The 12,913-nt window shown below is 51.7% G+C and overlaps 1 protein-coding gene across 1 annotated transcript in view; it reads left to right on the top strand.

Annotated features, from left to right (window-relative positions):
* fnbp1a (formin binding protein 1a) overlaps window positions 1-12,913 on the top strand; it is a 187,727-nt gene that overhangs the window by 103,447 nt on the left and 71,367 nt on the right. The window lies entirely within an intron of this gene.

Here is a 12,913-nt window from a genome sequence, read left to right as displayed (position 1 = left end):
CCCTTGCGGTAGTGCTAAGGGGGTATGGGAGTTTGACTAGCCAGTCTACATGTGTTTTGTGGACTTGGAGAAGGCTTATGACTGTGTACCCCGGGGCACTCTGTGGGGGGGTACTGTGGGAGTATGGGGTACCAGGGCAGTTGCTACAAGCCATCTGGTCCTTGTCTAACCAAAGTGAGAGCTGTGTCCGCATTCTTGGCTCCAAGTCAAAGAGATTTTCTGTTGGTATTGGACTCTGCCAAGGTTGTCACTTGTCTCTGATTCTGTTTGTGATATTCGTGGACAGGATCTTAAGGCGCAGCCAAGGTGAGGAGTGTGTCCATTTTGGGAACCTCAGAATTGCATCTCTGCTCTCGCAGATAATGTGATTTTGTTGGCTTCATCAGAACGTGACCTCCAGCACGCACTGGGGCAGTTTGCAGCTGAGTGTGAAATGGCCGGGATGAGAGTCAGCCCCTCCAAGTCTGAGGCTGTGGTTCTTTACTGGAAAATGGTGAATTGCTCCCCCCGGGTTGGTGATGAGTTGTTGCCTCAAGTGACGGAGTTCAAGTATCTCGGGGTCTTGTTCACGAGTGAGGGTAGGATGGAGCGGGAGATTGACAGGTGGATTGGTGCAGCATCAGCAGTAATGCAGACATTGTACTGCACAGTTGTGGTGAAGAAGGAGCTGAGCTGGAAGGCATAGCTCTCAATTTACCAGTCGATCTTCATTCCAACCCTCATCTATGGTCATGAGCGTTGGGTAGTGACCGAAAGGATGAGATCGCAGATACAAGCGGCTGAAATTAGTTTCCTCCGTAGGGTGTCTGGGCTCAGCCTTAGAGATAGGGTGAGGAGCTCGGACATCTGGAGGGAGCTTGGAATAGAGCTGCTGCTCCTACGCGTCGAAAGGGACCAGTTGAGGTGGTTCGGGCATCTGATTAGGATGCCTCCTGGGTGCCTTCCTTTGGAGGTTTTCCGGGCACGGCCAACTGGAGGAGACCCGGGGTAGACCCAGAACTCACTGGAGGGACTACATGTCCAATCTGGCCTGGGAATGATTTGGGATCCCCCAGAAGGAGCTGGAGGGCGTTGCTGGGGAGAGGGACGTCTGGAGTGCCCTACTTAGCTTGCTGCCACCGCGACCTGACCCCGGAGAAGCGGCTGAAGATGAATGAATGAATGAATGAATGAATGAATGAATGAATGAATGAATGAATGAATGAATGAATGAATCAATGAATGAATCAATGAATGAATGAATGAATGAACGATTTTTACTATAGTACCAGGGATAATCAACTTATATATTTAAATGTCAAAAAGAAAAAGTAAATAAAAAAATGAAAATGTATATCGAAATGACAAATGGATATGAAATGGTAATGTGAAAATATAAAGCGAAATTGAAAACCTGAAAGAGAAAACAATAACAATAATAATAATGATAATGATAATAATAAGAATAATAATAATAAGGACGACAATCAGCAGAAGGGTCTACTCACCATCGTCAAGACCTCAGCAACGACATCACGATGGAATTCGGAATTGACAAGTGTGCCAAAGCCTTTTTCATGAAAGGAAGACTTACCAAGACTGCAGACTTAGACCTTGACACTGACACCTAATCAAAGTGCTAGACAGCGATACCACATATAAGTATAAGTATAGCACATATAGTATACCTAGGAGTGAATGAAGGAGACGGCATACAACACTCAACCATGAAGGAGAAGATCCGGAAAGAGTACCTCAGGAGAGTGCGTATGGTACTGAAGAGCAAACTCAATGCAGCTAACAGAATTGAAGCTACCAACACCCTAGCGATACATGTAGTGACGTACAGCTTCAGCATCATCAATTGGAAACTGAACAACATCAAGAGACTAGACACCAAGACAATAAAGATGCTGACCTTGGAGAAGATACACCACCTGAAAGCAGAAGTCGACAGGCTGTACCTACCAAGAGCTTCAGGAGGACGGGCCTAGTCCAACTCGAACTGACCTTCGAGACTACCACTATCGGGCTGGATGCGTGTCTGACAAAAACAGATGACCCACTCCTCCGAAGAGTAAAACATCAGATCTACTCCATCAGTAAAGAAGCTGTGCAATTCAAGAAAGAGCTTGATGTCCCAGAAACCCCATCAACAGAAAATGAGTTGACTACCATCTACGCCAAATGAGTGAAGCAGAAGGCAAAACACCATGGCCAGCGGCAATGGCAAAAAACCTGGGAGGACAAAGCAATGCATGGGAAGTACCCAAAAAGAATTAAAGATGCAGATGTGGACCAACAAAAGACACACCAGTGGCTGAGGAGCACCGGGCTGAAAGCAGAGATGGAGGGCCTGATAATCGCGGCACAAGACCAGAGCCTGGCAACCAGATCCTATCACCATCGCATCATCAAAGATGGAAAAGACCCAAAATGCAGAATCTGTGGAATGTACCAAAAAACCATCGACCACATTGTCTCAGGCTGCCTGGAACTGGCAAAGACCGAGTACATGTACAGGCACAACAAGGCAGCAGCATACCTGCACTGGAAGATCTGCAGGAATTACAAGATCAAGACGACTGAGAAGTTATATTATAGTAACCTAGTTCCTGTCCCAAACACCAGTTATATTATAGTAAACGAGTTCCTGTCCCAAACGCCAGTTAGATTAGAGTAACCTAGTCCCTGTCCCAAACGTCAGTTATATTATAGTCACCGAATCCCTGTCCCAAACACCAGTTATATTATAGTAACCGAGTCCCTGTCCCAAACGCCAGTTATATTATAGTAACCGAGTCCCTGTCCCAAACACCAAGTTATATCATAGTCACCGAGTCCCTGTCCCAAACGCCAGTTATATTATAGTAACCGAGTCCTTGTCCCAAACGCCAGGTATATTATAGTCACCGAGTCCCTGTCCCAAACGCCAGGTATATTATAGTAATTTTTGTCCTTGTCCCAAACGCCAATTATATTATAGTAACGAAGTCCCTGTCCCAAATACCAAGTTATATTATAGTCACCGAGTCCCTGTCCCAAACGCCAGTTATATTATAGTAACCTAGTCCCTGTCCCAAACGCCAGTTATATTATAGTCACCGAGTCCCTGTCCCAAACGCCAGTTATATTATAGTCACCGAGTCCCTGTCCCAAACGTCAGTTATATTATAGTAACCTAGTCCCTGTCCCGAACGCCAGTTATATTATAGTCACCGAGTCCCTGTCCTAAACGCCAGTTATATTATAGTCACCGAGTCCCTGTCCTAAACGCCAGTTATATTATAGTCACCGAGTCCCTGTCCCAAACACCAGTTATATTATAGTAATGTAGTCCCTGTCGCAAACGTCAGTTATATTATAGTCACCGAGTCCCTGTCCCAAACATCAGTTATATTATAGTAACCGAGTCCCTGTCCCAAACGCCAGTTATATTATAGTAAACGAGTCCCTGTCCCAAACACCAAGTTATATCATAGTCACCGAGTCCCTGTCCCAAACGCCAGTTATATTATAGTAACCTAGTCCCTGTCCCAAACGCCAGTTATATTATAGTCACCGAGTCCCTGTCCCAAACGCCAGTTATATTATAGTCACCGAGTCCCTGTCCCAAATACCAAGTTATATTATAGTCAGCGAGTCCCTGTCCCAAACACCAGTTATATTATAGTAACCGAGTCCCTGTCCCAAATGCCAGTTATATTATAGTCACCGAGTCCCTGTCCCAAATACCAAGTTATATTATAGCCACAGAGTCCCTGTCCCAAACGCCAGTTATATTACAGTAACCGAGACCCTGTCCCAAACACCAAGTTATATTATAGTCACCGAGTCCCTGTCCCAAATACCAAGTTATATTATAGCCACAGAGTCCCTGTCCCAAACGCCAGTTATATTACAGTAACCGAGACCCTGTCCCAAACACCAAGTTATATTATAGTAACCGTGTCCCTTTCCCAAACGCCAGTTATATTATAGTAACAGAGTTCCTGTCCCAAACGCCAGTTATATTATAGTAAACGAGTCCCTGTCCCAAACGCCAGTTATATTGTAGTAACCGAGTTCCTGTCCCAAACGCCAGTTATATTATAGTAAACGAGTCCCTGTCCCAAACGCCAGTTATATTGTAGTAAACGAGTCCCTGTCCCAAACGCCAGTTATATTATAGTAAACGAGTCTCTGTCCGAAACGCCAGTTATATTATAGTAAAAGTGTCCCTGTCCCAAACGCCAGTTATATTATAGTAACCTAGTCCCTGTCCCAAACGCCAGTTATATTATAGTAACCGAGTTCCTGTCCCAAACGCCAGTTATATTATAGTAAACGAGTCCCTGTCCCAAACGCCAGTTATATTATAGTAAACGAGTCCCTGTCCCAAACGCCAGTTATATTATAGTAAACGAGTCCCTGTCCCAAACGCCAGTTATATTATAGTAAATGAGTCTCTGTCCGAAACGCCAGTTATATTACAGTAACAGAGTCCCTGTCCCAAACGCCAGTTATATTATAGTAACCTAGTCCCTGTCCCAAATGCCAGTTATATTATAGTAACCGAGTCCCTGTCCCAAACGCCAGTTATACTGGTTAACGTCTAATGCCCCTCAGCTGGGATAATGCTGAATTTGTAACCAAACTCTGTTTCCTTTTTCCTAGTCTTAATACTCACTATTTAATCCTAGGTGGGGACTGCAACTGCGTGATTGACCCCAAACTGGACCACTCCAGTCCTAAAAATACACCCCCTTCTAAAATGTCCAAAGCCATATCATCACATATGAACCGAATGGGGTACGTGGATCCATGGAGATTTCTTTACCCAAAGACTAAATAATGTTCATATTTTTCTCATGTGCATCACTGGTATACTAGAATAGATTATTATTATTATTATTATTATTATTATTATTATTATTATTGACAAGACGCTTCTCTCAGCCATGATGGGTTAATTTGCAGTAAGTGAATTTCCCCAATTGGATTAATAAAGGAAATTTAATCAAATCTTAATCTTAATCTTTTTGTTAAACTAGAATATGAAGCCATTGTGATCTCGGATCATGCCTGTCTCTTTCTTGAACTGTCCTTCCCATCTGCTGCCACCCAATGCCCTCTATAGAGGCTAAAGTCCTCTCTATTATCAGACAACTTTTTACAATTACAAGTTAGTTTAATTTAGCAGACGATTTTATCCAGAGCGACGTACATCTGAGAGTTAATCCAACAGAAGCAAGCCTCTAGTCAGGACGCAACAACGCAAGTAAGTGTCAAAAGAAGTGTCAGGTCCGATATGACATACTATGTGTCAACAGGCAGTGCAAAGCATGAATAGAAGTATTTTTTAAGACCATCAGGTGTGGAGGTGTTGGAGAAAGAGCTGGATCTTTAGCTTCTTCTTAAAGAAGGAGAGGGACTCAGCTGATCGAATGGACGTGAAGGAAGTGCCTGGTGCCTTGCATTGGCAGAGCGTAGTGAGAGGGACTGAGTGTAGACCTGAATGGGGGAGTTCAGGTAGGCGGGAGCTGTTTTAGTTGCTGTTTTGTAAGCAGGGATCAAGGTTTTCGATTTGATGCGGGCAGCAACTGGGAGCCAGTGGAGGGATATGAACAGTGGAGTGACATGTGCTGTTTTGGGCTGGTTGAAGACCAGACGTGCCGCCGCGTTCTGGATTATTTGCAGAGGCCTGAAAGTGCATGCAGGGAGACCTGTGTTAACATGTATAAAACTGTACTCTGTGGCGCGAATTTCCCTTACGGGTGTTTTGTATATTGTACTGTTTGTACCTTATAAGCCACCGTAGGTTCAGCCGTGATGTTATCACGTAATCCGGCGTGTGCACTTGTACAGTGTGTGCATGAGATCAAAAAAAAGCGCGGTGGTCACATCTAATGTGAGCTCTGTATAAAAGTGAATACAAATGCATTGTGAAGAAAGACAATAAATTCACCATCGTTGTTGAAAACAAATCTGTTTATTTGTAAGTACGCAAAGTATAATCCGCTGAAGAAAAACTCCTCAACAGGTTCTGGGCCCTGGGATTTCAAGTAAGCAGACAACATTCAGAAGAAGTTTACCGCGGAGCTTAAATGAATGGACGGTGCTAAAAGGCTAACGTTATTTCCGAAAAAGTAAAGAGGTTAGCAAAATAGCACGGTGGCTATATTAGCGGGAAACATTCACCTAATAGCCATACAGTACGGCACCTAGTTTAGCAGGAGAAGTTCGACTAATAGCCATACAGTACGGCACCTAGTTTAGCAGGAAAAAGTTCAGCTAATAGCCATACAGTACGGAACCTAGTTTAGCAGGAGAAGTTCGGCTAATAGCCATGCAGTGCGGCACCTAGTTTAGCAGGAAAAGTTCACCTAATAGCCATACTGTTAGGGTCTGAGGAAGACCCCAAGCGCACGACACCAGACAGAGATGGGGTTAGCCGAAAACTGGCGTACTTTATTCAAACATAGGAAGGCAATGAGCGACAAGGAAAAAACGGAAAGTCCAAGTGGGAAAAAACTCGCGGGTAATCCAAACGGGAACAGGGCAGGATACTTCCACGGGGAAACCTTGAAAGGGAAAAACATGAACCAAGGGCTGGGTTGAGTTCGTAGAGAAAAGGACCGTGAGAGGAGAGTCGCCGCTACTGCGGGGAGGTTACAACACGAACTGACAACGGGCACGTGGGAGGCCACCAAACTTAAGCCCAACCCTGATGACTAAGCCCGGCCCTGACGAGCCGATTGGCTGCCGGCGTGGGGTGGGCGGGCCACGGCGCGGGGTGGGCGAGCCCTAACAGTACCCCCCCTCCACGGGAGCCACCAGGCGACTTGCCCGGCTTGTCGGGATGGGAATGACTGAACTCAGTGAGCAGCCCAGGGTCCAGGATGAGCTGGCGAGAGACCCAGCTACGTTTCTCCGGACCGTAGCCCTCCCAGTCCACCAAATACTGGAACCCCCGTCCTCGGCGCCGGACGTCCAGCAGCGGGCGGACCTTCCACTGGGGGTGTCCATCCACAATCTCAGGGGGAGGCGGAGCCGGGGCCGGAGGCATCAGAGGACTGTGGGAGACAGGCTTAACCCGAGACACATGAAACACGGGATGGGTCTTCAAGGAAGCCGGAAGTTTAAGACTCACCACCGCGGGGCTGAGAACCTTCCTGATCTCAAAGGGGCTGACAAACCGGGGGTTCAGCCTCTTCGCGGTGGACAGCCACACCCTTTGGCCTGGTTGGTACGTAGGTGCTGGGGACCGGCGTCGGTTGGCTCCCCGACCGGCGCGCTCAGCTGCCCGGAGCAGAGTGGCTCTGGTCACCTCCCAGACGCGACGACACCGGTTCAGGTGGGCCTGCATGGAGGGAACCGCCACTTCCGACTCCTGCGCAGCAAAGAGAGGCGGCTGGTAGCCCAGGGACACCTCAAAAGGTGAGAGGCCGGTGGCAAAGCTGACCAGGGAGTTGATGGCATACTCGACCCAGGGGAGGAACCGGCTCTAGGAGCTGGGCTTCTTGGCGGCCACGCACCGGAGGGCAGACTGCACGCTCTGGTTCATCCTCTCTGTCTGTCCGTTAGTCTGTGGGTGATAGCCAGAGGAGAGACTAACAGAGGCACCCAACCCCTTACAAAAGGCCCGCCATACCTGGGAGACGAACTGGGGCCCTCGGTCTGAGACGACATCCAGGGGAAGGCCGTGGAGACGGAACACGTGGCTCGTCAGGAGGTCCGCCGTCTCAGAAGCCGATGGGAGTCTGGGGAGGGCCACCAGGTGCACTCCCTTACTGAAGCGGTCCACCACTGTCAGGATCACAGTGTTACCCTGGGAGGGAGGCAGTCCAGAGACAAAATCCAACGCCACATGGGACCAGGGCCGGCTTGGAGTTGGGAGGGGCTGCAGCAGACCCGCGGGTGCCTGGTGAGAGGCCTTGCTGCGAGCCCAGACGGAGCAGGCCCTTACGAAGTCCCTGACGTCGTTCCTCATGGTGGGCCACCAGAAACGCCGAGCCAGAAAGGTGAAGGTGCGGTGGACACCCGGATGGCAAGCAAACTGACTGGCATGGCCCCACTGGAGAACCCGGGGCCGGACTGCGTCCGGGACGAATAGGCAGCGTGGAGGGACGTGGCTCGGGGCGGGATGGGAGCGCAACGCCTGCCTGACCACGGTCTCGATGCCCCAGGTAACCACGCCAACCACCCTGGCCTCAGGAAGGATGGGAGTCGGCTCCTCTGTAGCTGGCTCCCTCCTCGGGTGTTGTCGGGACAGGGAGTCTGCCTTCGTGTTGCGGGACCCGGGGCGATAAGTCAGCGTGAAGTCAAACCGACTGAGGAAGCTGGCCCACCGTGCCTGCCGACCATTGAGGCGCTTGGTTGCCCGGATGAACGTCAAGTTCTTATGATCCGTCCAGATGGTGAACGGCTGTTCCGCCCCCTCCAGCCAATGGCGCCACTCCTCCAGAGCAGCCACCACTGCCAGCAGCTCCCAGTTTCCGACATCATAGTTCTCCTCGGCGGGGAGGAACCGGCGAGAGAAGAAGGTGAATGGGTGGACCTTCTGGTCAGACACTGACTGCTGGGAGAGGACAGCCCCCAACCTGGTGTCCGAAGCGTCCACCCTCTACGATGAACTGCCTCTTGGGGTCAGGGTGGAGCAGGACCGGGGCGCTGGTGAACCTCTCCTTGACGGACTGGAACGCAGAGCAGGCAGCCGGGGACCAGATGAACGGCTGGGAGGGGGAGGGCAGCCTGGTGAGAGGTTCTGCCACGCAGCTGTAGTTCCGGATGAACCTCCGATAGAAGTTCGCAAACCCGAGGAAGCTCTGTAATTCCTTCCGTGATGTGGGATCGGGCCAGTCCACCACAGCCTGGATTTTGCGGGGGTCGGCCCGGGTCTGTCCCCTCTCAACGACGAAGCCCACGTAGTCAACGGAAGGGGCATGGAACCGGCACTTCTCTGCCTTGACGAAGAGCCGGTTCCGGAGGAGACGTTCGAGTACCCGGCGGACATGCTGGACATGTTCCTCGAGGGTCCTGGAGAAGATGAGGATGCCATCGAGGTACACCACCACAAACTCGTCGAGCATGTCGCGGAGAATGTCATTCATTAGAGCCTGGAATACCGCCGGGGCGTTGGTGAGGCCGAACGGTATGACCAGGTACTCATAATGACCCCGGGGCGTCTTAAAGGCTGTCTTCCACTCGTCCCCCTTCCGGATCCGGACCAGATGATAGGCACACCGGAGGTCCACCTTAGTGAAGACTGTAGCCTGGGTGAGGGGCTCAAGGGTGGAACTCATGAGAGGAAGGGGGTACTTGTTCTTGACAGTTATCTCATTGAGTTGGCGATAGTCAATGCAGGGTCGGAGGCCCCCGTCCTTCTTCACGAAAAAGAATCCAGCTGCCACCTGGGAGGACGAGGGCCGAATGAGCCCCGCTGCCAAGGACTCGGAGATGTACTCGTCCATCACAGCTTTCTCGGGGATGGTCAGACTGTACAGACGACTGCTGGGAAGGGGTGCCCCAGAGTGGAGGTCGATAGCACAGTCATAAGGTCGATGAGGAGGAAGAGATTGGGCCCGAGTCTTGCTGAAAACCTTACCTAACTCATGGTACTCAGGGGGAACAGAGGAGAGGTCGGGAGGCGGGGTACTAGAGGCACGTCGGGGGCATGGGGCGGGAGCAGCCTGGAGACATTGGGCATGACAGGAGGAGCTCCACTCCATGATGGTACCAGAGGCCCAGGCGATGTGTGGCTCATGCTGCACGAACCAGGGGCGCCCTAGGATCACAGGGACTAACGGGGGCTGGATGATGTAGAACCGAAGTCTCTCCACATGGTTACCTGCTACGGTGAGAGAGACAGGGTGGGTGCGTTGGGTGACGCTGGCCAGGCAGCGCTCGTCCAGCGCGAAGGCGTCCATGGGCTTCTCCAGCGTCTCTAGCGGGATGTTAGCCTGGGCCGCAAACTCCGAGTCCAGGAAACAATCATCAGCCCCCGAGTCGAGGAGTCCACCCACCGTGAGCCACTGGTCAGCCCAGGCCAGGGTAACGCTAACTAGATGGTTCTGTGGGGCAGGACGGCGGGAACAGGAAAGTCGGCTCACTAGGACCTCCCGGGGCCCCAGTGAGCCTAGTCTTTTGGCCGAGTGGGGCAGCCGCTGATCAGATGTCCCTTCTGGCCACAGTAGTGGCATTGTCCCGCCTTGAACCGGGCCTCCCGTTCGGCCGGACTAAGGTGCGTGCGCCCCAGCTGCATAGGTTCCTCCCCCATCGTGGTCTGGGGCGCGGGGGGAGAAACGGCCACAGGGAAAGTGGGGCGAACAGGAGTAGGGATCCTGTTAGGAGTGCTGGACGACTGGGGAATGGAGGGGGATCCACGCAGGGCTCGCTCGCGCCTCCTCTCCCGGAGGCGTCTGTCGATGCGGATGGCGAGCTTGATCAGGTCCTCGAGGGAGGTGGGCTCCCCCCGGGTGGCTAGCTGGTCCTTGACAGCCTCGCTGAGACCTCTCCGGAAGGTGACCCGAAGTGACCGGTCGTTCCAGCCGCTCTCAGCTGCGGCCAGCCTGAACTCCACCGAGTAGTCTGTGACACTGCCACTGCCCTGCTGGATACTGCTCAGCCGAGCACCACGGTCCTGGCCACCGACTGGATGGTGGAAAACCTTCCGTAGTTCCGCCTCAAAGGCCTCGTAGGTGAGGCAGAAACTGGCCTTCATGGACCAGGAAGCAGTGGCCCACTGAGCTGCTCGGCCTGTGAGCAGGTTGGTCACGTAAGCGACCCGGGCAGCATCAGATGTGAACATGCTGGGTTGGAGCAGGAAGACCAGCTGACACTGCATGATGAACGTGGCACAGGTCTCAAAGTCGCCATCAAACGGTCGTGGGCTGGAGAGGCAGGGCTCCCGGGGAACTGGGTTGAGCCCCACAGGGTTAACCGGGGCCGCGGGCCCAGGGGGCGGGTTACCCACGACTGCAGGGGCAGGCTGGCCCGGCGGCTGGATGGTGAGAGCCGCCGTGATGGTTTGCAACTGCCGCAGGATCTCTGCTTGTTGGCTCGCCAACGCCGCCTGCTGCCTCGTTAGGTTACCCACACAGGCCTGGAGGGGCGGGACCCAAGTCTGAAGATCTCTCACCGCGGCGGAGGCCGCATCTAGCTGCTGGGTGTGGGAGTTAGTCAGGCGGATCTGTTCGATGAGAGCTGCTCGAAGCGGGCTGGCCGGTACGCTCTCCGTGTCGGCTGGAGTTGTCATGGTCAGTTCGTTCTGTTAGGGTTTGTGGAAGACCCCAAGCGCACGACACCAGACAGAGATGGGGTTAGCCGAAAACTGGCGTACTTTATTCAAACATAGGAAGGCAATGAGCGACAAGGAAAAAACGGAAAGTCCAAGGGGGAAAAAAACTCGCGGGTAATCCAAACGGGAACAGGGCAGAATACTTCCACGGGGAAACCTTGCAAGGGAAAAACAAGAACCAAGGGCTGGGATGAGTTCGTAGAGAAAAGGACCGTGAGAGGAGAGTCGCTGCTACTGCGGGGAGGTTACAACACGAACTGACAACGGGCACGTGGGAGGCCACCAAACTTAAGCCCAGCCCTGATGACTAAGCCCGGCCCTGACGAGCCGATTGGCTGCCGGCGTGGAGTGGGCGGGCCACGGCGCGGGGTGGGCGAGCCATAACACATACAGTACGGCACCTAGTTTAGCAGGAAAAGTTCAGCTAATAGCCATACAGTACGGCACCTAGTTTAGCAGGAAAAGTTCGGCTAATAGCCATACAGTACGACACCTAGTTTAGCAGGAAAAGTTCGGCTAATAGCCATACAGTACGGCACCTAGTTTAGCAGGGAAAAGTTCAGCTAATAGCCATACAGTCTGGCATCTAGTTTAGCAGGAAGTAGGTCAGCTAATAGCCATACAGTACGGCACCTAGTTTAGCAGGAAGAAGTTCGGCTAATAGCCATAACGTACGGCACCTAGTTTAGCAGGAAAAAGTTCAGCTAATAGCCATACAGTACGGCATGTTACGGCTCGCCCACCCCGCGCCATGGCCCGCCCACCCCGCGCCGGCAGCCAATCAGCTCGTCAGGGCCGGGCTTAGCCGTCTGGGCTTAAGTTTGGTGGCCTCCCACGCGCCCGTTGTGAGTTCGTGTTGTAACCTTCTCGCAGTAGCGGCTACTCTTCCCTCACAGTCCTTTTCTCTCCGAACTCACTCCAGCCCTTGGTTTATGTTTTCCCTTGCAAAGTTTCCCCGTGGAAGTATCCTGCCTTGTTCCCGTTTTGGATTACCCGCGAGTTTTTTCCCCTTGGACTTTCCGTTTTTCTTTGTCACTCATTATCTTCCTGTGTTTGACTATTTGTACGCGTAAGGAATAAAGTGTAGTGGTTATGGGGCTACATAATTCCCCTTATTGAGCTAGTAGGAACGTTAGTTTACAGCTGCTGTTTCCTCGGTTCGGGTTTACAGTGACACACTTCCGCTGCGCGGGTTTTTTAGGTTGTTGTAATGGTGGAAGGAATAAATGGTGCACGTTGTGTAGCCGAAAGAGAATGTTGTCACGACTCCTACTTGAGCTCCTCTACACTGGTGACCCCGACGTTTGTCTCTTGGTAGTTATCAGAGACAGTCTTTTGAACGAACATGGTTGACGAAATCAACGCGGTTTCTCTCAAATTGCCAGAGTTCTGGGAGTCATCGGCAACGACATGGTTCGCCCAGGCGGAAGCGCAGTTTGCTATCCGCAAAATAACGGATGATGCTACTAAATACTACTACGTGGTATCGGCGCTCGGATGTTCGACTGCAACTAGAGTGGTGAGTCTCCTTACAGATCCTCCGGCGGCAGACAAATACAAGGGGCTCAAAGACCACCTTTTGAAGATTTTTGAACTTTCCGACGCCGAGAGGGCCCACCGTCTCTTTTCTTTGCAAGGCTTGGGTGACAGCAAGCC

The sequence above is a fragment of the Lampris incognitus genome, chromosome 1 (assembly GCF_029633865.1).
Source record: "Lampris incognitus isolate fLamInc1 chromosome 1, fLamInc1.hap2, whole genome shotgun sequence".
NCBI lineage: Eukaryota > Metazoa > Chordata > Actinopteri > Lampriformes > Lampridae > Lampris > Lampris incognitus.
This window is presented reverse-complemented; position numbering and strand designations above follow the sequence as displayed.